This window comes from Fundulus heteroclitus, unplaced genomic scaffold (genome assembly GCF_011125445.2).
Source record: "Fundulus heteroclitus isolate FHET01 unplaced genomic scaffold, MU-UCD_Fhet_4.1 scaffold_64, whole genome shotgun sequence".
Classification (NCBI taxonomy): Eukaryota; Metazoa; Chordata; class Actinopteri; order Cyprinodontiformes; family Fundulidae; genus Fundulus; species Fundulus heteroclitus.
Window position 1 is genome coordinate 1,287,421 of NW_023397077.1, and position 27,926 is coordinate 1,315,346.

The 27,926-nt window shown below is 43.3% G+C and overlaps 1 long non-coding RNA gene across 1 annotated transcript; it reads right to left on the reverse strand.

Annotated features, from left to right (window-relative positions):
* Positions 1–10,610: 10,610 nt before the first annotated feature.
* On the reverse strand, positions 10,611–26,796 carry LOC118561483. The gene is made up of 5 exons (XR_004930076.1): positions 26,784–26,796; positions 26,702–26,705; positions 20,789–20,793; positions 20,021–20,024; positions 10,611–10,711 (listed from the first exon to the last, which is right to left on the reverse strand). It is a non-coding gene; the product is annotated as an uncharacterized LOC118561483 (long non-coding RNA).
* Between the last annotated feature and the right edge of the window lie 1,130 nt (positions 26,797–27,926).

Sequence of the window (27,926 nt, forward strand, 5' to 3'; positions counted from 1 at the left end):
TTTAAGTTAGCTACTGAGTTTTTACCAAGCTGGCTGTGTCCCCTGAACAGCTTACAGTTATATGCGTCTTATTAGCTATTTTATTTTTATTATGCAATTTAGATTTTATAAAGCTGTTGTTGCTGCAAAAATGATAAAGAAATCTAAAAACTGACGATTAAACAACAAAAATTATGCCCGTTTCGCCACATGAAAGTAAAAAAAAAATGCCACATAGAAAGTCATAATCATGAGATACAAAGTCATAATTATGAGATTCAAAGTCATTACCATGAGATACAAAGTCATAACTTTGAAAGTCATAATTGAGATTCAATGTCATTTCCGACGTGGTTTAACAAATGATGAAATCCTTGCTTTGCTTGCCGAGGTTCATGGGGTTATTCTAAGCAAGAGGACATTGGAAAGGATTCTTAGTAAGAAGAAACTTTGCCGCTGAAAGAACAAAATTGATGTTAGTGTTGTGGCAGCATTCATCCAACAGCAACTTGAAACATCTGGACAATGTCATGGATATCTATGGATGGAGTCTTGAAACGGACAGGGAAATAGTTTGAGTTCTTCTAAACTTACTAGATGGTGAAGGAGTTGACCTAAGGTCCAGAAATCGACTGCTGAGACGAGTTTTTCATAGTTGTGGCCCGAACTACGTTTGACATATGGATGGTTATGATAAGCTCAAACCATTTGGAATTGGAATTAGCGGCTGCATTGTCAGTTTTCCTAAAAGACTTATATGGCTTGAGGCAAACAAAACAAATAATGATCCAAAAGTCAGTCATTGATGCTGTGATTAAAGCCGAGGGTTGTCCTGAAAGACTGAGACTGAATTTAGGGACAGAAAATGTTCATGTGGCTGATATACAAAGATTTTTGCATTTTACAGAAAATCAAACTGAAAGAGCAAATATAATATTTGGTCTAAGCACTGGAAATCAGCAAATTGAAAGATGGTGGCTGATCCTGCGAAGTGAATTTGTTCTGTTCTGGATGAACCTCTATGACAATCTGAAAGCAGATGGACACTTGTCAGACAACTTCTTGGACAAAGCCCTGATTCAGTTCTGTTTTCTCAACATAATACAGGTGAGCTTGCTTTGAACTGCTCTGATCTATCTCACCTATACTTTTTATAGCATTCATTAATATTATCAAGTGATTTTAATACAAAGACTTCTTTTCTCTGTATGGTACTAAATATGTAGCATGTTTTAACTATACAACAGATTGCATGTCTGGATAGTGCTTGTTGTTTATTTGCCTGTTTTCAGATAGATGCTTTTTTGTTCTCCTAGAAAGAACTAATTGAGGTTGCTTCAGCTTGGAACAACCACAGGATACATCCAGCGCACAAAGTTCTCATGGGCGTCCATACATCATGTTCACAGTACCTCAGGTGTATGGAACCAGAGACTACCTGTACAGCAGAGATCTGAACCAGGTTGAAACCTGCTTGGAAAACTGTTTTCAAAGACTTTCCATGTGATGAAGATGTCTTCAGTGTTTGTGTGGACCTGATTTCAGAGCATAACCTGGGTGTCACAGATAATGTGTTTGCAACAACTGATCTATACATAAGATTTAGTTGATTACCAATGATTTGGAGCTGCAGCAATAAATGTAATACATATTTTGTCTCTTTCAAACCTTGCTGCATTTTCACTGATTTGAACATTAGTAGACATTTCCTCAAGTAACTGCATTTGCTTCAGCACATTGTAGCACCAGTATGAAGGTGGGTCAAATCCATTCACAAGCAATCAGTGCATGATGATGCAATAAATCTGATTTTAGAAAAATTCATTGATACATTGCACTTGAATGCTGAGCTCATTTCGATGCTTTCCCTTCATTTACAATTCACATTACATTTAGTTTGAACATTAAGTTGATTATTAAACGAGAAACAAAGGAAATTGAAACCGCAAGCGGTGATGATCGGCCCTCGCAGCCAAGCGCCGCTCTGGCCTATTGGCCACTGCTGGGATTTGCGCACCGCCGGCCGCCTGCCACCGCAGATGCTGTCACGCATTTTGCCCGCCCGTCCACTGGCCGATTCACACAAACGTGTTCGGCAGCGCTCCCCCACGACTCACAAAAAATCTGGTGCAGATCGGTCGATGCAGCGAGGAGATACAGCCGTTGAATAATGATAATGCATTTGGCCATCAGGCCGGACTAAATCGTTGGGCGGGCCGGATTCGGCCCGCAGGCCATAGGTTTGACAATGATGGTTTAAACATTAGTATATCAATTTAATTAAAGGTATCTTACTAGCTGTTAATCCAGCTCAATGTGAAAAGTTAACAAAACCTTTTTAGTTATTTAAAGTTAATTGTTATTTCATATGTTTAAGGGTTTTGTTTCTTGCAATAGGAAAGCTTTTATGAAAGTTTGAGATCTAAATTGGTGGATACACACCCAAAAGTAATAATGTAAAAGTAACACTTTAGCAATGGGGTACCGCGCGCGAGCTATTTTTAGAAACACAACGTCACAATGACGTCACATCACGTGGTACGCAGTGGGGCAAACTCCGGAAAGCCGCCGCTGTTTCGCTTTAAAAGAGACGTGCGTTAGCCTTGGTTTTACTCGGTAAACGACTGCTTTTTCCAAATCTAAGACCATGGTTTTTAAACATTGTTGCTATGGAACGGGCAACAGCGACTCGAGGTACGCTGATCGGCCGCATATGAAGGATGTTTTCTTCAAGACTGCCAAGGAGAAATGTGTACGCTTGGAACCACCGGGGCGGTCGGCCTACACAACAGTTCAACCCGGAAAAAGTTACCAAATTCACGTACATATGTAGCAAGCATTTTGTCGGAGGAAAGGGCACAACCGAAGAACATCCTGACCCAATTCCAGCAACATCAAGTCAAGGTAAGAGTATTTTGGTGGCCGACATGTTAATAAAGTAGCGCCTGCTACCATGATCGCATATAGGCTATCATGGTAGCAGGCGCTAACATGATAGCCTGCTACCAGGATAGCTTACTCAAAAACATTTCAAATGAGACAAACATTAAACATATACCCATTCCTGGACGGTGATTGCAAACAACAACAAAAAAAAAAAAAACGGCCGACGCTGCCATGATCGCCGCGCAGGAAAAAAAAACAAAGCTTACCGTTCATCAACTCGGCCAGTTTTCCAGTCTTTTTAAGCCATCGAACCTCAAGCCATCGTTTGAGCTGAAGGTTGGTGTGTTCTTCGACAGTGCGACCAGTAATCCGTGTGCCTGGGACATCGTCTTGGGAAAGTTTAACGGCTGTAAAGTCGGTCATATCCGTTATCCGTGTGTTCTCTCCTGTATGCGTTCTCTCCTGTATGCCCTACCTAAGCGGCAAAAGGGGCGTTGCTCTTGAGACGGTGATGTCACGTGCGCGGTACCGCATTGGAATATTGCTAAAGTAACACTTTAGCAATATTCCACATGTGTATGTTGTGTACCAACTTTCGTAATTCATAACAGAGCACTTCACTCTCAGACTGGCTCTAAAAGTAGAATGGGAGGCAGATCCTTTAGTTATCAGGCTCTTTCCTGTTGAAACAACTCCCACTTTTGTTCCGTGAGGCAGACACCCTGTCTACTTTTAAGACTAATCTTAAAACTTTCCTTTTTCCATCCATCTATTCATCATCTTTCTCTTATCCAGGGTCGGGTTGCGGGGGTAGCAGCTTCAGTAGGGAGGCCCAGATGTCCCTCTCCCCAGCCACTTGTGCCAGCTCCTCAGGAGGAATCCCAAGGCGTTCCCAGCTCGCTCTTCACCACAACGGACCGGTACAGCGCCCGCTTCACAGCAGATGCTGCACCAATCCGCCTGTCGATCTCCCGCTCCATCTTCCCCTCATTTGTGAACAAGACCCCAAGATACTTGAACTCCTCCACTAGAAGCTGGCTCTTGGGACTTTCCTTTTTGACAAAGCTTATAGTTAGAGTGGTTCATGTTACCCTGAGCTACCTCTATAGTTATGCTGCTATAGGCTTAGGCTGCTGGAGGACATCAGGGTCTATTTTTCTTCAATTTTGCATGACTGTTGTCATTTCAGCTTTTAACTTTTTGTTTTTTCTATTTTTTCTTCATAGTAAGTACACCTGGTCTGTCGTTCTGTTAACTGTGACATCATCCAGGGAAGACAGATCACCTGTTATTACCATCTAATGTAAAACAGATTACTGGATCAATGTGTGCTTCTGTGCTTTTTTGTCTCTCTTGTTGTGTCTCTGCTCTGTCTTCTGTAACCCCAGTCGGTCGAGGCAGATGACCGTTCTTACTGAGCCCGGTTCTGCTGGAGGTTTTTCCTTCCCGTTAATGGGGAGTTTTTCTTTCCACTGTCGCTTCATGCTTGCTCAGTATGAGGGATTGCAGCAAAGCCATGGACAATGCAGAAGACTCTCCCTGTGGCTCTACGGTTCCCCAGGAGTGAATGCTGCTTGTTACGACTTTGATGCAATCAACTGGTTCCCTTATATAGGAATTCCTTTTACCAATCTGGATAATCTGACTTAATATGTATAATCTGATTGATTTTGACATTGTAAACTGCCTTTAGATGACATGCAGGCATGGACTGGTAATCGGGTGTACCGGGCATTTTCCCGGTGGGCCGACGTGCTGTTTGGGCCAGCAGACCCGACATGTATATTAATAATATGTATTATTATTATTATTACTATTATTATTATTATTATTATTATTTTATATATCTGCCTCGTTATATTTGCATAATGCCTGAAGAAAAATAAAATCAGCAGCGCAAGAGTCTGTTCCGATCATCCGGCCCTTACCACAGGCTACTGCAGCCCATTGGTTATCATTCCTGACAGTCTATAGGGCTAGGCCAATCATAAAGCAGAAAAACACCTTCACGCTCCATGTGGAACTTTGTGCAGCGGTGTTCACAGTAGTAATGGATAAGAAACGCAAGGGAGGCGCAGAGAAACTGCACGAAAAAAAGAAACGAGTTCTTCAAACGGATGCTGCGAAATGTGTCAAACTGACTGACATGTTCCCAACAGCAGGCCCCTCATCTGCTCCGGTGTCTGATGTAAAATATGGTGGTGGTGGTGGTTGTAGTCAGTGACGTACGTGCGGTAGAGTTCATAGCTGGTGAGGCACTGACGTCATCAGAGTCAGATTTACTAATATATACACTCTACAGAGTAGACTCGTTGCAAAGTGCTGAAGGAAACTGATTGAGCCAAATAAATTCACCAAGATACATGGAAAAATATTGGTTCTTTGATGAAAAAAAATTGTCATTTGATTGGTAACAGTTTATGAGTTATGATGGATTTCTGCATTTGTAACACATTCTAAAACTATAACCCACATTACGCACATTTTATCACAAAAACAAAACATGAATAAGTATCGCTGTCTTACCTCTACTTATAATTTAAGTCCCTGTGGCGCTCTTTCTGAACAAAAATATCATCATTTTCCGGTAAAGGTTCTCTTTATCTTCTTCAGTTTTAAAAGTCTCTCAGTCTCAGTGGAGCTCACTGCCAGGGAGGAAAGCCTTCCTTCATCAGTCCTGTTCCAGCTGGATGTTTAGAGTCCTTTTAGTGCTTTACTTGTTTACCAAAACTCGCTAATAAAACATCAATAACTTGTTTTGACTCTATTATTTGGGGATCACGAGCGGTGCCCCTTGAGCGCCCCCTGCCTAGCGGCCAAGGAACTGCCGGCCTCACCTACAACCAGTTCTTTGCTGTTTATGATCGGCCAGCAGCACAAAAACATGTTATCTGCACACAGTTTGATGACCAAAACACAATTTGTAATCCACATATATAAAATTGTGGAAAATCAGTTCATAACTGTTTGAACAATTGAATTTATGATATAGTGACAGGAAGATGCATTCACAGAATGGAAGTCAGCGCAGTTAACATGGGATTGCGCAATCCCAGGGGAGGCCAAGCTCGCTGCGGCCTCACCGGCTTCGCTATGAAGCGTCACCAAGGATTTACATGAAAAATAGCAAAAGTCTGCGATTTTAAAGAAAATATGATCGAAAATTAGGAAATTAGGTAAATAAAATACTTTTTACAAATGACTGAGTAAATCAAAATTTATATTATGTTATTATATATTTTCCTTCTTTCCATGATGACAAGTGAGGCATTTCTCTGGTTAATTTTGTCATTGGCATCCTTTTTTACACAGTGAGTGCACATTAGTCCAATGTTACCCTACAGTATCTGGAAGACTGAATAGATCTGATGAGCAACTTACAATAACTTCTTATGATGATGTAACGTGATAATATGTGTGATTGATAGAGATAGAGAAACTAAGTCCCGCTCACTAAAGTTTGTTGTGGATTCCTGTTGGGGGTGGATAAGGATGCATCCAAATGAGTTTTAAGCAGTTCGACCCAAAACTGTGTAATTCAGAGCCAAACGTAGCCAAACGCAGTGTTTGAGGTGAATATGCCACGCCGCCACGCCCCCCTGCTCTATCGAATCCACTTGGGGCTGGAATGCACAACACACCAACATGTCTTCTGTCTATGGACACAGTTTCATGTTGATTAGCTCAGAGGGGTAACATAGCGACCGTTTACAGCAAAACATGACACTTTCTGTTGTCAGGGGGCGTGGCCTAAATTATGTCATCATTTGATCATTGGAAATTGTAGAAGACCTGATGATGATCAATCACGGAAAGTTTGGTGCCTCTCCAGATCTACAAAACACATGTAGACTGGTTGGACAAACTCCCATGCACCCTCCAGGATCCTGCTGAGGGTGTAGAGCTGATCGAGTGTTCCACGGCCAGGACGAAACAAATGCCCTTGGGTCTCATTTATAAAGCTTGCGTATGCCACTTTCCACGAAAAAGTTGGCATCTATTTTTTAAAAACTTGACGGGAAAATGTGCGGTCCTCACAGTAACTGTAGCCCAGGCGTAAACTCATTTTGGAGATGGGGGGAAATTGGCCATGCAGATGGTGAAGTGGTGAATTACAGCCAGACTGCTTAATGATTCTTCTCAGAAATTCAATTTCACTCCATACCAGACATAGATCAGTTTTATCATAAGCGTTCAGAATTGCAGTGTTAGTCATGCATGCACTAGTGACACATAACTATACAACAGGAACTCGCAAATAAATAAATGAAATACCCATAAGTCAACTTCAATCTTAAATAAAAGTCCGCACAACAATTGGTCAGGGTTTCCACCATCATATTCATCTCCACAATGATTACCAGGATGATGTGTGCTGTTATGCCAGAAGCTGTTTGAATATGCTTATTATTATCATTATTAACTATAATTTGGTATTATAATTTAAATAATAAGTCATTCAACTCAAAATTTAGCTATAACAAAATATAGTTCAAATGGTGGTGATGTTAGCTAGAAGCTTGTAATGATTTACACTACTAATGCATTAATTAATTAGCTGTTATGAACTCTTTTATGCTGGAATAAATGATCTGGTCGGATTTTAACCAAAGAGGCTTATCCGGCAGACTATGAGAACCCCAATATAACTGCAATTAGAGTTTAAATCCTTATTCCTTATCACCAATCCAATGATAATGTCTCTGTGTTAATATCAGATGTTAACTCCGATAGGAGGTAGCTCTGAATTCTGTATAATCATGCAACTGTGAATTGGAATGAACACAAAACAATTTCTATTCCGCAGTTGTTGTTTATTAAACCAAACGTAATTCCCTGTTACAGTAATTCTCTGATTCAACAACCTTGGAACTCTTACTCACTACTAAACTAAACATGCAAAATATATATGTGGAAATAAAATAAAAAAAAACAATGGATTAAAATGAGAGGTAGCAAATCTTAGTTCAGCTGAGCTAACGACAGTCAGTTACTCAACACTCTCCCAAGATGACGACTATGATGACGTATGCTCTGCACCCTTGTGTGATGCATGAGGGGAAGTCCCAATGACGTAACCAGGCTTACGCTGATGGGGTACTACCTCGCTTCGAGAGGGCACGGCTAACTGGTGAGTTTAAAGAAAAAACGCAAACTAAGTTTCAAACAAAAGATCGCCTCCGCTGATAAGGACAGCAGAGAGAGAGAGAGGGAAAGATGGAAGAAGATGAAAAAAGAGTTACAGAAGGACCCACGGCGGGGTCTTTACGCACCACAAATCAAACAGCAAAAATCGTTTATAAAAAAAGGCATGCACACACTGTTATGGGAGTTTTGGGTGGAATTCTAAACAATAGTAACTGAGTTCCCATCTTTACTAAATGACGAGACGGTGGTAATGACATTCCAGCACTTTTATTGAGAAACAGAGCAGAGATTTACATAGTTGGAAAGTAATCACACCCCACGGTTCCGCTGCAGTCTGCGTCTGCCCTGTCTCCGCCTGCCTCGCTTTTCGGGCTTCCCCTAATACTGCACCGTGGCCTTGGTTTGAGACATAACAAAGACAGTCTATCATAGACAATAATCATTCTACGCAGTATTCAGCCTTGCACTCGGCAAACAGTGGAACTTATACACAGACATCATGTCTCCAGGCGTCCTATGTCCGAGTGGTGTGAGGCCATAGTGACTTCAGAATAATAATTCTTATAACACACACATAGAAAGATATTCAACGGTTAAAAACACTCTGCCTTGGAGTAAAAAGCATTTGCTAAGTTCCTTCACCTGCCCAGGCACTTCTGAACCACCCCTGTGGGTAAAAAAGAAATAAAAGGGGGGAAAACCCCGTTTACTTGTGAATCAGGGCTGTCCCGGCTGGGTCCGTGAGCCCTCCGAGTAACGCGGCGTCCTGAAGGCGTCTTGACGACCCAGATGCAGGCAGGAGCGGGCGGCAGTGAGGACCAGAGGGAGGGGAAATTCCTTTGTCTCTTCCTCCGGGCTTATAGTCGCTTTCTTTGGTCAAACAAAAGTGGGGTCCTCTTTAGATCACTGGGAGATAAAGCGGCTCTCAGTCTTTGATCAAAGGGAAATCAAAAGTACTTCTTTAAGTCGACCTCCTGTTCTATATCAGCAGAGCAGGGAATGGAATTGCGTCGTTAATCTTCGGTCCAGCAAAGAGTTATCGAGCACGTGGCGTGGGGGGGGGGGGGGGGAGGGGGTGTTGGAGTAGCAGCTGCGTGCCTTCCCTGACCGACGGAATGCCAAAAAGAAGGAAGATTTCGGTCTGTTGCTGGGTTTTATAGCCATCACCCTAGCAACCTTATCTCGATCGGCTGCCATTTTTGGGCCGTGTTGCATGATGGGAGTTGGTGGCCATTTTGACCACATTGCATCATGGGAAATGCAGTTTGTCACGTTTGAACCGGCATTACAGTACCATAGATTACAAAATTACTGTGACAAGGTGAGAGCCAATAACTTTAATTGTTATAAATGGTCAAATATACTTGTGCGTAATGCTGCGCGGTGGATGCATTGACAGTACTGGAGGACCTTGGAGGAAGAATTAGGAGGAAACACGGTTTCAGAGATCAAATATTGCCTTGCCAATGATGATGACTGGCCAATATACCACTTTAGATTTTGAGCATTGCATTAAGCTATAACCTATAGGGGAAATTGGCTACACCCACCTCCAGGTGCTGAAAGGCAGTCCTCAGTGGCATAGCCAAAAATAAAAATTAGGTGTGCCAAATAAGTATAGTTGATAGTAAGTTTATTTGTAAGTTGCATGTTTGTAAGTTCCCTATGAAGAAGATACATGCAGTAGAGAAGGAGAAAAGATGTTCTCTGTCAATTCAACATCCTTGAATTGACAGCGGAAAAAAAATAATCAGGACCCATCATCACCTGTAAGATTATTTAGAGCCACAAACACAGCGGAGTAACTTCTGGATCATTTAAACTGAGACAGTCTGTCAAAGTCATTATTTCCGTTTCTGAACGCAACGTCACGAAACTGCTGCCTTGCACCATCGATCCGTTTTTTCAAGAAACAGAAACCTTCTGCTATTTTCTTTTCTTTTAATAAACACAATATTACAGTTAACAGTTAAAAAAGGGGGAAAAAGGGGATACAGACTAAAAGCATACTAGCGCCACCATCTGGATAAAGTTATCATGTTTATATATTATATTAATTATCACGTTTATACAATATAATTATCACATTTACACAATATAATTATCACGTTTACACAATATAATTATCATGTTTATACAACATAATCATCACGTTTATACAATATAATTATCATGTTTATACAATATGAGTTGGAAATTTAAATTTTTTGTGTGGCAGCAATACTCTTCCGTAGTCACAAGATACGGAATTTATTGATTTTTGTTTCTCAAGAGTGCTTGTTTCAAAGATTTTTTGACGGTCCCGCACTGCACCACCGCGTGTGGGAGGAGGGAGCAGCTGAGAGCCGCTGGCCAAAATGGGGTACCGCGCACGTGACGTCACGGCCTTAAGAGCAACGCCCCTTTTGCCGCACCGGTAGGGCAAACAGTCGTAGAACGCACATACAAACCAGCCATTACAAGCGCAACAGAACCAGCGATATGACCGACTTTGCAGCCATTAAACTTACCCAAGACGATGTCCCAGGCGCACGGTTTACTGGTCGCACTGTGGAAGAGCACACCAACCTTCAGCTGAAACGGTGGCTTGAGTGTCGAGGGCTCAAAAAAACCGGAAGACGGGCCGAGTTGATTCAACGGTAAGCTTTGTTTTTTTCCCTGCTCGGCGTTCATGCCTTTGTTATGATTTCCACCGTGCCTTTTTTGTTTGTTTGCAATCAACGTCCAGGAATCTGTATATCTTGCCAATAGGTAGCTACAAAACGATTGTTCACATCTCAGAATCTTTCGCTTAAGAGATTCAGGGCATTTGTTTTTGAGTAAGCTATCCCGGTAGCAGGGTACCATGTTAGCGCCTGCTAACATGCTAGCCTATATGCTATCATGGCAGCAGGCGCTTCATTATTAACATGTCGGCCTCCTATCCTGCCTATCCGTGGCTAAAATCACAGAGCTACATAATACACTGGAGTGCTAATCGCCGGCTGTTGCCATGGAGGAATTTGCAGTTATGTCCTCTGTTTGAACAGAAGTGGAGCTCAGTGCGAGCAAAGCAGCAGCTGCATCAAGATCACACTGTGTATCGCGTCAGCAACGAGTTGTTTCCTCTTCTTAGAGCCTGGTGGACTGTTGAAAAGTCGTTGCTTTGGGGCCTTTCTTTTGAATCGGGCGTACCTCTCCAGCTAAAATGATGACAAAACAAAAAATCTATGGTCAACTTAGGGGCCTAAGTCAATATCGCGCGGCAGGATAGACACGCAGACATAACAAAAGTGTAACAAAGGATAGCTCGTTTCGTCGTTAGCTCTTCGACGCCTGAGCAGATTTAAGCTTCAGTAAAACACCAAAATACTCTCACCTGTTCACTGCTTGATGTCGCTGGAATTGGGTCAGGATGTTCTTCAGTTGGGCCCTTTCCACCGACAAAATGCTTGCTACATATGTAGGTGAATTTGGTAGCTTTTTCCGGGGTGAAATGCTGTGTAGGCCGCCCGCACAAGTGTACCCAGCGCACACACTTCTCCTTGGCACTCTTGAGTTTCGGGAAATTAATGAAGAAAACATCCTTCATATGCGGCCGATGAGCGTACCTCGAGTCGCTGTTGCACGTCCCATAGCAACAATGTTTATAAACCATGGTCTTAGATGTTGGAAAAAGCAGTTGTTTAACCGAGTACAACCTAAGCTAGTGCACGTCTCTTCCACAGCAAAACAGCGGCGGGTTTGGGAGTTTGCCCTACTGCGTACCACGTGATGTGACGTCATCGTGACGTTGTGTTTCTAAAAATAGCTTGCGCGCGGTACCCCATTGGAGTCCCTCAATCGGCTCAACCATGAGCTAGATCCCGCTGACTCCGCGGAGCTTGAATGTCCAACATTCAACTTCAAACCAACTTCACCGCGGTGCTAGATCATGCGTAAAGACACAGCGTGAACCCCAAATGTTGCAGCTGAGGGGGAAATGTTGGACCGGCTTGATGAAACTCCGCCTCATTCACAAATTAGACCAAGATGGATAGAATAATAATAATCTGTAGTGTTTTTTTATTGCCTGCATGTGAATCTGATAATTCATATTGTGCCTTTTATAATCAACTACAATATTTTCTTATCAAGCGAGCTCTGCATAGGGTCCGATGTAATTCACCCAGCGCGGTGGGAGACTCATTTTGAGGAAACTATGGTTGTAGCAACCATACCAACCATAGTTGGTAACCATAGTTTTGTAGTTGTAGAGACACCTCTCTGCAGTTTATTATATCTGTCGACAGATATAATAAACTGGGTGTCATGGTTTTCAGATGACGAGTCCACATGCAGATACGATCGGGAAGCAAGGCACAGTTTTAAGAGGAAACAGGCTGGTATAATGGACAGAACTACAGGCAACTTCGACAGGGTCAGAACGTCACGGCTGGAGAGACTGCAAAGAGAAGGAGAGTAAGTGACTCTGAAAGGTGAACCAGGAGAACTACTAGAAGCTGCGCTGCTTACCATAAAGCTGGGCGGACCTAACCGGGGAGAAGTTGCGCCGAGGGAACTCTGTGATCCTACTCTGTTGGTGTTAGGCGGCTAGTGGCAGAGGGCGGCAGATGTTACTGGTGAGGGATCCAGAGCGAGCCTCCTCGGCAGTGGGTGACAGATGGATTGACCAGAGTGCGAGAAGAGCCAGCAGAATCCGGGAGGGGGAATCTCAGGCCCCGCTGGGTAACATCCAGGGAGTATGAGGGGAGAGCCAGAGCAAAATCTGAGCAAGAGGATTCTGTAGCTCTGTCTCTTCGGACAAGACGTCAAGACGGGTGAGTGCATCCAAGCACCAAAAACTGTGACAAAAACAGGGAGATCCAAAATTAGTCAAAATTCAAAGACGAAAAACTCTCGAGCAGGTTTTCAGGAGTTGGGTCACAGGCCACGTCGTACCACGACTGGTTAAGGCTCTGGCGTCTTCCATCTGTCAGCGCTCTGCTTAAGAAGCCAGAGGAAGCTGCTGTCCAAAACGGGCTTGATCTGGGAGACATGGAAAGTGGGGTGTACTCGGGAGTGAGGAGGCAAACGTAGACGGACGGTGGTCGGGTTGATAACTGTGACTATCTCATAGGGCCCAGTGAACCGGGGAGCAAGCTTCTTAGCGGACGGGTTGGATAAGACGCCTCTGGAAGATAACCAAACTTTCTGACCAGGGTGATATTGAGGAGCTGGTCTGCAGTGCAGGGCGAACCTCTTGCTCCGCTCTGCGGTGCGAGTGAGTGCAGTGATGGTGGTTCTCCAGATGTCCTGACAGCGAGCAATGTAATCGTTGACGGAGGTGAAGGGAATCCTGAGTTCATCCGTGGGTAGGAGTTGAGGTTGATATCCTAAAGCTACTTCAAAGGGTGAACGTCCGGTAGCTGAAGTGATGTGAGAGTTGAGGGCATATTCTACCCAGGGCAAAAACTTATTCCAGTCCGAAGGTGAAGATGACGTGAGGCAGCGGAGGGTGGTTTCTAGTAGTTGGTTCATTCGTTCAGTTTGGCCATTGGTCTGAGGATGGTATCCGGAGGTGAGTGTGTAACGGGCACCCAGAGCAGAGCAAAAGTGCCGCCAGACCTGGGAGATGAACTGAGGACCCCGGTCAGAGAGGATATCAACTGGGATGCCGTGGAGTTTGAAAACATGTTTTATGAGGAGCTGGGCCGTCTGGAGGGCGTTGGGTAATTTACGGATGGGGATGAGATGACATGACTTTGAGAACCGGTCCACAACTGTCAAAATAGTTGACATACCCTGGGATAACGGAAGGCCTGTAACGAAATCAATAGCGATGTGGGACCATGGACGTTTGGGGATGGGGAGAGGATTTAACAAACCGGAAGGTGGCTGAGTAGAGGACTCAGCCACCTTCGGGACAGGCACGGTGGAAATCATAACAAAAGGCATGACGGGACAGGCTAGAACATACTCTCTCACATCCTTGGTCCATGAGGGCCACCAGAAGTGCCGGGACACCCGAGACTGGGTTCTATAAATGCCCGGATGGGCGGAAAACTTAGCATCATGACACCAGCGTAGAACCTCGGGGCGAACAGACTGGGGAACATACTTAAGTCCGGCTGGACCTGTACCTGTGTCCGGATCTAATAGTTGGGCCTGGTTGATCCTGTCCTCCAGGTCCCAATGCAGGGCTCCAACAGTACATGTGGGGGGAAGAATGTGTTCCGGCTCCTTCTGTTGTTCAGAAGGGGCAAATTGACGAGACAGTGCATCAGGTTTGACATTTCTTGAGCCAGGTCTGTAGGTGATGGTGAGGTTAAATCGTGAGAAAAACAAAGACCAACGGGCTTGTCTGGAGTTGAGTCGACGAGCTGACTGCAGGTAGGAGAGGTTCTTATGATCTGTCCAGATTATGATGGGCTGCTCGGATCCCTCTAGCCAGTGCCGCCACTCTTCTAAAGCTAGTTTTATAGCTAGTAGCTCACGATCGCCCACATCGTAGTTCTGCTCAGCAGGGGACAAACGACGGGAGAAGAACGCACACGGATGTAACTTGTTGTCATTCTCTGAGTGTTGGGACAAAACCGCACCCACACCGGTACTAGAAGCATCTATCTCTAGGACAAACTGTTTGGCTGGGTTGGGGTGAACGAGTATGGGTGCCTGGGAGAAACGGGACTTGAGTCTGTTGAAGGCCTCCTCTGCCTCAGGACTCCAGATGTATGGGACCTTGGTGGAGGTAAGAGCATGTAATGGGGAGGCTATCTGGCTATAATTCCTGACAAAGCGCCTATAAAAGTTTGCAAAACCCAAAAACCGTTGTAGCTGTTTACGCGACTCAGGGACAGGCCACTCCATTACTGCCTTTATCTTTTCCGGGTCTGACTTTACTTGTCCGCCTTCTAAAACTAAACCAAGAAAAGAAACAGAGGTCTGGTGAAAATCACACTTATCAGCCTTAACGAATAAACGATTCTCTAAGAGTCGTTGGAGAACAAGACGGACATGTTGCTTGTGCTGTTCTAAGTCACGAGAGTAGATAAGGATATCGTCCAGATAGACGAAAACAAAAAAGTTCAAAAAATCCCGAAGGACATCATTAACCAGTGCCTGAAATACTGCCGGGGCATTGCACAAACCAAAAGGCATGACTAGGTACTCGAAGTGGCCTAGTGGGGTCTTAAAAGCCGTCTTCCACTCGTCCCCCTGTCTCACCCGAACCAGATGATAAGCGTTGCGCAGATCGAGTTTAGTAAAGACTGTGGCATTCTGGACTGGTTCAAGAGCTGAAGATAACAGCGGAAGTGGGTATTTGTTTTTAACAGTTATCTGGTTGAGCCCTCGATAGTCGATACGGGGTCGAAGGGACCCGTCTTTCTTGCCGACAAAAAAGAAACCAGCGCCTAATGGGGAGGATGAAGGGCGGATCAACCCTGTAGCAAGAGACTCCCCTATATATTTCTCGAGCGCTTGACGTTCTGACCTCGAAATATTGTAAAGCCGACTGACAAGTAGTGGAGCCCCAGGCAACAAATCAATGGCGCAATCATAAGGCCGATGAGGAGGAAGGGAACAAGCCTGAGTCTTACTAAATACCATTCGTAAGTCGTGGTAATCCTCCGGGACGCGAGAGAGGTCTACAACATCCTCTGATTCAGACAAGGCGGTCTGAGGGACAGAAACGGGGCGAGCGGACTGTAAACACCTGGAATGACAGGCAGGGGACCATGACTCCAGGCGGGACTCGGCCCAATTTAGCTGTGGATTGTGGAGGGTTAACCAAGCTAAACCTAGAACCACGGGTGAACGCTTCACTGGAAAAACAAAAAATGAGAGTTGTTCCCGGTGGTTACCCGAGGCTATTACCACTAGGGGTCGAGTCCGATGGGTGATCAAGGTTAACTGCTGTCCATCTAAAGACGAAACCTGTAGAGGTTCTGGTAAAGACTCAACAGGCACACGGAGCTGATCAACTATGGCTTGGTCGATAAGATTAAAATCAGAACCCGAATCTACTAGAGCCGAAACGTCAAAGCTGTCCTGGTCAAAAATTAAAGTGACTGGCAAACAAAAACGAGAGCGAGACGGCGCCTTAATAGCTACCTGGGGAATTGTTCTGTTACTGTCCGCCATTCTCCCCATTACGAACGGCGGACCCGGTCTTTTGGCCGAACCAGAGAGTCTCTTAAAAAATGACCCTCGCCACCACAATACAGGTACAAGTTGCCCGAGTAGCGCTGTTTACGCTCTTCATTAGTTAAGTGAACCTGCCCCAACTGCATAGGTTCTGGGGGTGGAGTAACTACTGGCCGGGGTACCCTATTGGTAAATGTTGATACAGGGGGAGACCGCAGGATACGGTCCGGTCGAGCCCGGTTCCGACTGCATAACCGGGAATCCAACCGAATGGCTAACGCAACAAAATCCTCAAACTCCTCAGGGTTCTCAACTCGGGCTAACTCATCCTTTAAAGCCTCATCTAGAGCCTGAAAAAATACTGCCTTTAACGGCTTAGGTTGCCAACCTGCTGCAGCGGCAAACGTGCGAAACTCCACCAAGAAGTCAGATACGCGTCGGCTGCGCTGTTTCAAAGAAATGAGATTACGAGACTGTTGAGCCGAATCTAACTCAGCTGAAAAAACCGTCTTGAACTCAATAACGAATTCCTGAAAGGAACACCCGAATGACTGGCAATCAGGGAAACGAGCCTTAGCCCATCTGAGAGCTCTACCCGTTAAAAGTCGTAAAACATACATTATCTTAAATTGATCTGAGGCAAATGTCTAAGGGGAACGGTTAAACACGAGTTTGCACTGAAATAAGAACCCGCCGCAATCCCCGCTGTCACCGGAGAATTTCTCTGGACAAGGTGACGCGCTCTCAGGAGGTGGAGTCTGAACATGACTCTCAATTCTCTGAGCGGCGGGAGGCGGGGTCTTGAGTGACAGGCGGAGTCATCGCGGAAGTGACTGCGTCCGTCAACTGGCTAAACTGAGCGGCTAATCTCTGAAGCTGTTCCTGTGTCGAATTAACAGCTAACCCAAGCGACTGCATCTGTTCCTGCTGTGCGGCTAGCTGCCGCCCGAACGTATCTGCTGGACTTTGGTGGCCAGAGCCTTCTTCTGTCATGGTTTTCAGATGACGAGTCCACATGCAGATACGATCGGGAAGCAAGGCACAGTTTTAAGATGTTTATTTAGGAAACAGGCAGGTATAACGGACGGAACTACAGGCAACTTCGACAGGGTCAGAACGTCACGGCTGGAGAGACTGCAAAGAGAAGGAGAGTAAGTGACTCTGAAAGGTGAACCAGGAGAACTACTAGAAGCTGTGCTGCTTACCATAAAGCTGGGCGGACCAAACCGGGGAGAAGTTGCGCCGAGGGAACTCTGTGATCCTACTCTGTTGGTGTTAGGCGGCTAGTGGCAGAGGGCGGCAGATGTTACTGGTGAGGGATCCAGAGCGAGCCTCCTCGGCAGTGGGTGACAGATGGATTGACCAGAGTGCGAGAAGAGCCAGCAGAATCCGGGAGGGGGAATCTCAGGCCCCGCTGGGTAACATCCAGGGAGTATGAGGGGAGAGCCAGAGCAAAATCTGAGCAAGAGGATTCTGTAGCTCTGTCTCTTCGGACAAGACGTCAAGACGGGTGAGTGCATCCAAGCACCAAAAACTGTGACAAAAACAGGGAGATCCAAAATTAGTCAAAATTCAAAGACGAAAAACTCACAAGCAGGTTTTCAGGAGTTGGGTCACAGGCCACGTCGTACCACGACTGGTTAAGGCTCTGGCATCTTCCATCTGTCAGCGCTCTGCTTAAGAAGCCAGAGGAAGCCGCCTGCAACGAGCTGCAGGTGTGAGCCACGCCCCCTCAGCCAACTAGGCACACCTGAGGAGTAGAATAGAGCAGAACAACACAGAGAACCCTGACACTGGGAAACTAGATCTACTAATGCCAGTAAAACATAGTAGTAAGGGCTGCTTAATGATAAGCATTTAGTAACACGCACTTTACAAGATTTACCCTTCATAGCCTGGTGGTCAGTAAATTTTTCATATCTATTGTTAAACATTATTTGTGTATGGCGCTCTTATATTGTATTAAGGTAGCCAAAGAGTGTTGGTCGTTGGTCGAGTGTTGGGGTATTACGGTTTTTCATATCCGCATGTATGCCATGCTACTTCTGTGTTCACTTGTATGTAGTTGATGAAGGAGACGGATGAACAGAGCCGTACTCTATGTGAAAGTTCATTTAATAAATGACATTGGATAGACACTGCTTATTCTTCACCACGTCAAGTTAATCCTGCGCGACAGCAAGATAACTTAACAGGTTATGGGCCCAGGGCCGAAGATAAGCGAGTGTGAGGAAGTTTAACGCGACGTATTACGCAATAGCTAACCAGCAAGAAACTAAGAAATTGGCGAGGTTGGAAGATGGCAAACCGAGCAACAGGAATCCCAGCACCGCAGCTTTTATTCGACGGATCTGAAGAGAAATATGACCTTTGGGAAACGAGGTTCCTAAGCTGTCTACACATTCTCAAGTTGAAGGATACCATTTTACATGAGCCCACTCAAGCGAGCGATGAGGACAACCGGAAAAATGCAGACTGCTATGCCGAACTGGTAAGGCTAATAGACGATAAAAGCCTATCGCTAATCAGGCACGAAGCCGCTAATAATGGCAGGAAAGCGCTGAGCATACTTAAAGAACATTATTCAGGAAAAAGCAAGCCACGGATTATAAATATGTACACGTCATTAACAAAGCTGCGAATGGCAGAAAATTAAACTGTTACAGACTTTTTAATAAGGGCAGAGAACATCATTATAGCGTTAAGAGATGCTGGAGAAACCATGAGTGATGGATTAATCGTAGCCATGATACTAGGCGGGCTACCAGACTCATTCAAGCCGCTAGCAGTCCATGTAACGCAGAATGAGGATAACGTTACGTTTTCGGACTTTAAAAGAAGGCTACGGGTCTATGAAGAATCGGAAAAAATGAAAATGACAGAACAGACTACAGATAACATGATGAAGATGCATACAAGACGGGGCGGAGGCCACAGCAAGCCACAAGGTAACAGAAAAGAAGAAGATGACAACTTGACTTGTTATAAATGTGGAATAAAAGGACACAGGGCGAGAAAGTGTTACAAGAAAGTGTGGTGCAATTACTGTAGAAACAATACCCATGCTGAGTCACTATGTAAGAAAAAGGGGGGACAAGATGGCGCCAGAAAAGTTGCTGCGGAACAAGATGGCGATGAAGGAGATTACCTGTTCATGGCTAAACATGTGAAAAGTGAAAGACCACTACTTAACGTGAAAACAAAAGGCATCATGGTAGACGCGGGGGCAACTTCCCACATTGTGAACGACATCAACAAGTTCCAGAACTTTGACAGCTCGTTCCAGCCAGAGACCCACTGTGTGGAATTAGCCGACGGAAGCAAGTGCAGTGGAATGGCCCTACAGAGAGGAACGGCGGTGATCCACTTTCTAGACAACACTGGACGACAACACACAGCGCAGCTAAGAGACACACTCTACATGCCATCATACCCACACGACATCTTCTCAGTGGCAAGAGCGTCAAATGGTGGAGCTACAATCACTTTCAAAAAGGGGGACAGCCGCATGATCACCAAGGATGGTAGCAGGTTTGACATTCATGAGACTGGGAATTTGTATTACTTGCCAACTGTTGAAAAAGATGTTGACCTGTGTAATGTATGTCATGATCTACAGACTTGGCACCAAATACTGGGTCACTGCAATTTTAGGATGTTAAAAAGTTACAAGGTGTTGTGAAGGGCATGGAGATTAAGGGAGGTGCAGTTGGTTTGGATCAGTCATGTGATGTGTGTACACAAGGAAAGTTCACTCAGACAAGAAATAGGGAGCCAGATAGGAAAGCAAAGAAGCCCCTAGAACTAGTTCACACTGATTTAGCCGGACCTATGTCCACACCAAGCAAGGAGGGACACAGATATGTGAAAGTTCATTTAATAAATGACATTGGATAGACACTCCGCTTATTCTTCTCCACGTCAAGTTTTTCACAGATGACTACTCAGGCACTGTACTGGTGTACTTTCTAAAGTCTAAGAGTGATACGGTGCAGGCCACAGAAAGATTCTTGGCAGACACAGCGCCTTATGGAGAAGTCAAGTCTATCCGTTCAGATAACGGCACTGAATTTACAAGTCGAGACTTTCAGGCAATATTAACAAAGAATAGGATTAGGTATGAGACGTCTGCTCCTTACTCACCCCATCAAAATGGCACTGCGGAGAGAGGTTGGAGAACACTCTACGATATGAGCAGATGCCTACTGATAGAAAGCGGGCTGCCAGATGAGCTGTGAAACTATGCTGTGCAGACCTCAGCTTATGTGAGAAACAGGTGCTACAGTAGACGCACAAAGAAAACGCCCAACGAGTTATTCACTTGCAAGGTACCGAATGTATCTAAATTGCAAAAATTCGGATCAAAGTGTTTTACTTACAAGCAAGAGAAAAGCAAGTTGGACTCTAGATGTGAGCAAGGCGTTTTCATAGGCTACGGGAAAAACAGCCCAGCCTATTTAGTATACGATCCAGACACAAAGAGGGTCCAAAAGCATAGACTGGTGAAATTCACCATTAAAACAACCCAGGAAAGGGAAACACAAACATCTTAGTCACACATAGAACATGGGGGTGTACATCCAAGGGTTGACAACAGTGAAGAGAGTGTTGTTGATGAAAATGTGGAAAATGTACCAGATCAGGGTGATCAAAGTGGTATTACCGAGACTTCACCTGAAAAGACTGAGTACACACAGCCAGGTGAAGTCACAGAAACTGTTGCGCAGATCTGCTCATTGGTTAGATGTGGGTGCATGAATAGACATTTGGGTGTGTACACACACACACACACACATTAGTATGCCACTCTGCAGCACTTCTCAGCAGGTGAAAGAAATCTGGCCCAATCAGCAGCACCCTCAACTCAGGTATATAAGGAATCCACAAACCACTTTGCTGGTTTTTGCAACAGAGCTGAGGAAGGCAAACAGAGCCTCCAAAGCAGCATCTCATGACAAAGGACTTATAAGGACTACCGGTAAGTGTTATGGGAGTTTTGGGTGGAATATTAAACAATAGTAACTGAGTTCCCATCTTTACTAAATGACGAGACGGTGGTATAACGTTCCAGCACTTTTATTGAGAAACAGAGCAGAGATTCACATTGATGGAAAGTAATCGCACCCCACGGTTCCGCTGCAGTCTCTGTCTGCCCTGTCTCTCCCTGCCTCGCTTTCGGGCTTCCCCTAATACTGCACCGTGGCCTTCCCATGAGACAAAACAAAGACAGTCTATCGTAAACAATCAGTATCCCTCAGCAGCTGCAGCATTTGGCCTTGCAATCAGAAAACAGTGGATCTTATACACAGACATCAGGTCTCCAGGCCTCCTCTGTCCGAGTGGTGTGAGGCCATAGTGACTTCAGAATAATAATTCTTATAACATTCCTCTCTTTTTTTTTTTTTTTTTTTGATGATGGCGTCGTCAGCATCAAGACAAAACAAGATGACCCATCACAAAACACAGAGGAACCATTTCTGTAAACTTGTAAAGTGGGACCCAAAGGGTTCCCGTGTTGGAACCGGGTAGTGCTGGAACTTTTAATACAGATCAACATGAATGCTTCATAGAGCTTTAACACACAAGATCAAAGGTTTAGCTTTCATCTACAATTTAGGATTCATCTAATTAGGTAAGGCCTGTTTTAGGTACCTATGCGCACATTATTTTAAAATTACATTAGACTATGGTAAGCTAAACCCTGTTCAGTAACCAAGGTCGAATCCGTCTACTCTGACCCACCCTGAATACCCTCCTACTCCTTTCTCCACTCACCCCTACGATGGACAATAATCCACCACTCCAAACTTACAACATCAGGAGCAAAGGCAGGAGAGGTTCAGTGCGGGCAGGGGAACCTCCAGAAAACGCTACCCCTAGGGGGCAGTAAAAACTGCAAGGCCCCCTCCCAGGGAGATCTGCTCTCGGCCAATCTGAGCCTGAAAACCCTGTATTGAATCTAAGTGTTATCATTACCCGCTAATATTAAAGGATCTTTAGAGCCAATCCGATCCTGGTTCTTCCTATATCAAATCAAAAGGTGCATAAACCATAGATCCTTGTGTGTCTGAAGCAAACAGTTTCCATTTTTTACCCCATAAAACCATATTGATCAACATGATGTAATATTAAAGTGTAGATCTCATAACACAAAAAAATCAAACATGTGAGTCAGTGGAACAGAGCAGTTAAACAAACAGCAACAACACAATATATGAGAAGAGTCCTAAACGTCAAGAACGCAAAGTTAAGAAAGCCTTCAGGCCATTCAGGCACAAGGCAGAAATTAATCTAATCGCGCTTAGGGTCTCTTCAGGCAACTCCTCCCGTTGAAGAATAAGGAATCAGAGTTCTCTGGCTTCTTCATCCCCAGTCCTCTTCTGGGTTCCTCCTCGCAGGCTGGACGATTGAGCTGGATGGTAATAAGTGTTCAGTTCTGGATGGGCACTGAGCATTTTATTTTGCATTTCTTTCTAATAAAACACTTTGTGAAGATGGTCTGCAGACACGAGTCCTTGTTTCCACTGGAGAACAGAAACAAGGTGTAATTAGTGTTCTTATCAAAACCCCTTTAATGTGTCATTTATTAAACATTCTCCAAGCACTTTCACATTCAAGATATTTCTGTGCACAATTATTTAGCTCTCAGAATTCTGCAATTTAATTATTAATTAAAATAGTAATCTTTAAGTTCAAATGTATCTGCAGTAAATTCATAATAATTCTTAACAGATGCTTTTAATGTGTGTCTTAACTGTTGTTGTCTGACAGTTGAAGTTCTCTGCAACATAATTTCATCAACATATTTGTTTCATGACATTTCCCATTTATTTTGAAAACCCAACTGAGAAAAAGAAAGACTTTCCATGTGAAAGCCTTTTCCCTCTCTCCCTCTTTTTTTTTTTTTTTTTTAAAGTGAGGTGCTGTTCTGCACAGAAAAGACAAAATATTTACACCATGCTGCTACTGTTCAAGGATGCCAAGGTTCTACAACACAAAACAAAGCAGAGAGCAGGAGAGAACAGGAGTTTTTGAAAACGCTCTAACATTGTAGAACAACTAAAGCTACTTAAGCAAATCAGAATTAGTTCCCAAATTAATCCTAAAATAAAGTAAACCATACATGTGATTATTTATTTTCTTAAAACTGAGGATTAAGGACTTTTATTAAGAAGTTCTTGGATGAACGCGTCTCTGCGTTCCTATTTGTCTAGGCCTCTGCAATCTGATCTATGATCTATGTATTCTTAGTGCCCGGTCAGGAAAGGTTAAGGTTCTCCGAAGCTTTCTGTTTTCAGCAACCCTGAAAACCCAGAACCCTTAGGTGTCAGGTAACCTGTGGGACCACCTTGTCGTCTCTCTGGTTCCACCAGCTGTGTCAAGTCCACAGCAGCTCGTCCCTGGGTGCCATGCCCCAGGGGTCTCCACACCCCCCTGTGTGGAACGTCTCTCATTGTAAGGATCTCACCTTATGTCCCGTTCAAAACAGGAGTTCCAATGTGGGGTGTCTTTGCTGCTTTAATGTTCCTCAGAGAAAACCTTCATTCATTGATATCACCTTCAAGCTGTTACCCTTTTATCATCACAGCCCCCCAACCATCCTGACCAGATCCAAAATGCCCCCATAATTTAATCTAATTAAATTAATCTTACTTATTTTCTGTATGTAAAACGATAACCATTAAATTATCCTGATCTAAAAGCTGTCAGGTTAAAGGTTTGCTAAACTCAGTGTTGTGTTTTTTTCCCTTAGGATGTTTAACTGGTTAAAAAGACTATTGAGTTATTTGTGTTCTAGTTGAAAGATATTAAATCTCCATAAATATTGTACCCATTTTACACTGATGCTTTAATCCTAAATTTACCCATGTTAGTTAGTAGGATGTGTCATTATGCTAATTTTATTGCAACATTACCCATTTTAGCCAGTAACCTTTTCTTTGCGTTTTATTGATGCCTGCCAGAGTAGCAGAAATCAGCTTACACTAAGATGTTCATTAAATGAAATGCTATTTAAAAGTTCAGATTACTCTACCTATATAGTGAAAACTAATTCATTCATTTATTTATTTAACTGTTGATATAATACCCACTTAATTTATTAAGTTGCTCCATGATTCCATCAAGGTGCTTCTTTAAAAGTTTTCACCTTTACATAATCTTAATGTGTTTCGTAATGTGTGTTTTGCTTTAATTGTGTACAACAAAATCTGAAGTGAAATGCATGAAGTCGTGTCTGCAGAACTCATCTGTGTTTGTTGTCGAAGGTTGTCCGATGCTTCAGTCATAGTCCTTCAATGTCCTTTTCAGTCCAATGTCTAAATTCAGCAGCCCAACATTCTCCTTCTCATCAAGAGTCCATCCTCCAGTCCTCACGCCTGCAAACAGAATGAATTCTGCCAGCATTTTTTGCCAAAGAAAACGCTCCATAGGTTGAAAAGAAATTACAGCAAAACAGTCACAAACATTTTAACTACAGTGTTCCCTCTAACATGACAAACATAAAAGAAACAAAAGGATAGAAAAAAATAAATCAAACTTTGTCTCTGACAAAATAAAACTCAAAACTGGATCAGGCTGAAGTCAATGACATCACCTTTAGTCCTTGTCCCAAGGATCAGCCCCCATGGCACTGCGGCACTGTTTCTGCATTGTCTCGCATCTGAGAATGTCTAAAATGAGACTAAATCTCTATGTTAGCACAATCCTATCATATTGACCAGGTTTCTTTGCAAAGAAAAGAAGCAGAAAGATAGAGCTGTTAATAGCAGAAAGCAACAAACATTTTTAAGACACCACCTTTCCTGCTGGAAGATCTCCTGGCTTAGTTAAAACTAAGTATAATTTAGTGTCCAAATTTGATTATAACTCCTTACCGCACTGCTATCACTGTCTTTTCAGAGTCTCCTGTTGGCAGAAAAGGTGGCGTCTCCTTTAATCTGAAAGCAATAACTCAGAGAAAAACAAGAGTGTTAATAGCATGCAGTTAAAACCCTGGTCCCCTTAGTGTCCCTTTAACATGATGTTTTTTTCCCCTTTTTTTTCTCTGATCCTGGGAAGGTTTCTATTCTTTACCTTTCCTTTGAAACTCTGTTCAAAACACCTCCAAAAGGAAGGAAAAAAACCCGAAAGAAATTAACCAAACAAAACTAAAACAAAATTGTTTTCCAAGGAGCACAATTATGTCTTTTCCAATATGACATAGGTTTTTGACTTATTACAAACCTTTTTGATATCCTTCTGGTCCTTTGACCATGTGTATTTGCTGTTAGTAATACTTTTATTCATATATACCTCATCAAACCTAATTGGTCAAGGGTGAAACTTTAAAGCAATGATTGTTCCCTTTTAGTTTTTGAGCTTCTAGTGTTTCTCTATAAGAGTTTTCCCCATAATTCAGCACATTGAGAAGGCTACCCAAAACAAACCAAGATTAGAATTAGAATTTAACCCTTCAGATGCTGGCTTTATTTTATTTTTTCCCTCTGACATAGTTTTCGGGCCCCAGGCCAGAACACACAGACCCAGCCTCGCCATAAACATTCAGATGTTTAAATCATGGTCAGATTTGTTTATCATATCTATTGTCCTTCTCAGGTTATACTGTCCCTCTGAGGTTCGCCTCAGCGCAGCATAACTAATAACATCAGATGATTTCGTAACTGATGACGCATGTAACGTGGCCTTCTGATATTTTGACGCTTCTCAAAATTTCTCATTAGTTGCATTCAAATCCCAAGTAAAAAGAAATAAAATAAATGAATAGAAAACCCTAGAAAAGCAACCATATTTAGTTCCATACAGTTTGTTCAAAGCACAGTTTTCCCTCATCTATTTAAATCAAAAATCTTGTATATCTAAACTTCTTTCAACTGGACTGGTTTGTGATAAATCATTATTATTATAAGTAATGAGATCTCAGCAATTTTAAATTACTTTAGGGCTAAAAAACAAGTTATAGGATCTCAGCCTAAATTTGTAAAACAGTAAACTTAACAAGCTTATGTAAAGCTTATTTCCAATTTCTAACAAAGCTGAAATATTTCCGTTCAAGCCATGTTAATCTCTCCGTGTATCAATTTAATTTGGTCCTGATATTTAATGTTAAAAAACAAACTTTGTTATTTAAATCTCTCTTTTACTGTACCTCTATTGTTAACATAGTCCATGCTTAAAATGTCATTTGAATTACGGAGCTGCAGTTCTCCCAAAACAAATGAACATTCTGAAACCATGAACATTACTTTTACCCCGAATTAATTCACACAGACGAACGTTTAGTTACATAGATACATACACACGTACGGTTACATACAAACAATGACATTCAGACAGACAAACACGTACAGGCCTGCTTTTTCACCATCTTAAATAGTTCTATGTTTTTCATAATTTTTAAACGCCAACGCCGAAAGATGTTTTCAACGCGTTAAGTTCCCGCTTAGTTTAAAAGGTGGAGAGCGTGCGCTGGTTACGACCCCCCGATGCTTCGTCCACACGCGGTTTTACGCTTCAGTCCCGCAAGGATACAACTCTGTGTCTCGCAGACACTTGGACGCTTACCCATTTTTGAAAGTTATACGTCGCTATTAGCAGTTTAGACCAATTTTATCCACAACGGAAGTGCCTAATCGGTCCCCACGTAAACGCTTCCCCGGTGCAACGCCTTTTTAGTTTCGTTTCCGTTTCCTTGTTTTTATCCATTTTATTCAATTTTCGCTTTTCTTTTTTCTCTTAATTTTATTTTTATTATTTAGTAGCAGTACTGCAATAAAATAAAATAATAGTAATAATAATAACCCCTATGTGAGAAATCTGCATGTTTAATCAAATCATTTCAAATCATTTATGCATGTCATGCGTCTGGGCCCCTACGTTTTTCAGCATGAAATCAAACGTCTCACCCTGGGGCTAGGCTTGACCCTGAGAAACTCTGCCTTTTACCCATTACACTGACTCTTCTGCTTCCAGACTTTTTTTTTTTGTTTGTTTTTATTTATTTTATCCTTTTTTTGTTTTTTATTATTATTTTCTACTTGTCCTTAGCACGATCGACCAACTAAAATGAAAGGCCTCACATCTGATGGTCGGCTTTTTGGTATAATGGTCGGGGTCCCCACTTATCAAAGCTGCAAACGTCTTCGCAACAGTCAAGGACTTAAGCACCCCTGCCGCTTTCATCCACACCAGAAGTGGACAGCCTCTTGCACAAACCCAAGACAAGAGGACTTTAATGGACCAGCTGCAAACTGCTCAGCCGGTCACCTGTTCTCCAGGTGAAAATCACTCTGCCCCTCCTTCCCCCTTGTGGGAAAGTCCGTATTTCAGCTGAAAACGTATTCTAATTAAATTTTGAATTTTAGTTTAATGTTTAAACCTTAGTCACCGTTCGGTATTGCGAACCCTGTTTTATTTGCCTTAAGGATTAAATATAATTCATTATTTCTACCGGCTTTTACTTTTACTACCTTTTAGGTTTACAGTTTTAAATTTAAAAATTTCTTGAGGTATACTTTAAAATGGGGTTTAAAATTTAAAAGCTTGCAAGCATTTTTTGACCAATTGCGTTTGTTTTTAAAAGAGCTGGAAAATAATCCCCTTACCGTCTCATGAAAGAAAGGTTCGGATCTTCGCGCCGACGCCCAGAGACGCTCCGAGACCAGGAGCTCCTCCACATCCCTTGAAAATCCATTCGGGGTACCAGAGGCCGGATAACCTCTCCGGGTTGGCCAAAGCAGCTCCTGTCCCCGGACTCCCTCGCTCGTCGGTCGGAGATCTTGTTCGTTTACGCCAAATTGTTGTGGGAG